Below are 774 nucleotides of genomic sequence, written 5' to 3' on the forward strand. Positions count from 1 at the left end.
AAGCAACAAAATTTGATTATTTTAAAGGGGGGTGATTCTTTTCTACACCCACTGTAGATACCTTGCTTGAAGCAAGTCATATAAAGTCTGACAACTATTTTGTTTGTTACGAAGGAAGTGCTTTGACACCACTAAAAAAATTATTTTAATTTTTTAACTCTTCTGGACTAATCCCTGATTAGACTAACTAAGAGAAACCATTTCAAATGACTCTTGAGGCACATCTGAAGAGCACTACCATTTATAATCAAACACATAGGACAGACAGTGAGATGTACCTCCTCATGTTGGTGAGAAACACCATGTGCATGTAATTTCACAGACAGATGTTCTCCTGGCACCTCTCTCCTGCTCCTCTGTGGCTGAATAGAGCTGTGATCCTGGCCGCTATGCTCATGGTCATCTCCGCTTGCCTCCAGCTCGACAGCCTGAGTAACAGTGATGCTGGTTTTGTTGCGGCCTCGATGAGCTCTGGCTTTAGGTGGTCTCCGGTTTCTTCTGGGTTGTGTGGTGGGTAGCTCAGTTGGGGCAGAAGGTTGTATTCTGGGTGTGAGATGAGGGGTTGCTGTGTTGTGCTCCACACTGTCTGAACCATGGAGATGAGGGTGGGGATGCTTGTGGTGATGGTGGTCATGATGATGGTGGTTTTGGTCACTGAGATCATTATTATCCTGTGCATGTTCACTACTCCTTTGGTGGTCGTGGTCATCTTGAGAGTGAGGACTGTCCGTGACATGTCTGTGGATGTGTTTATGATCACTGTCTTTCTCATGT

At 44.8% G+C, this 774-nt stretch overlaps 1 pseudogene; it reads right to left on the bottom strand.

Annotated features, from left to right (window-relative positions):
- Positions 1-266: 266 nt before the first annotated feature.
- The window catches only part of LOC107579721 (zinc transporter ZIP10 pseudogene), a 2,684-nt pseudogene continuing 2,176 nt past the window's right edge, over positions 267-774 (bottom strand).

Source organism: Sinocyclocheilus grahami, unplaced genomic scaffold (genome assembly GCF_001515645.1).
Source record: "Sinocyclocheilus grahami isolate Dianchi unplaced genomic scaffold, SAMN03320097.WGS_v1.1 scaffold19623.1, whole genome shotgun sequence".
NCBI lineage: Eukaryota > Metazoa > Chordata > Actinopteri > Cypriniformes > Cyprinidae > Sinocyclocheilus > Sinocyclocheilus grahami.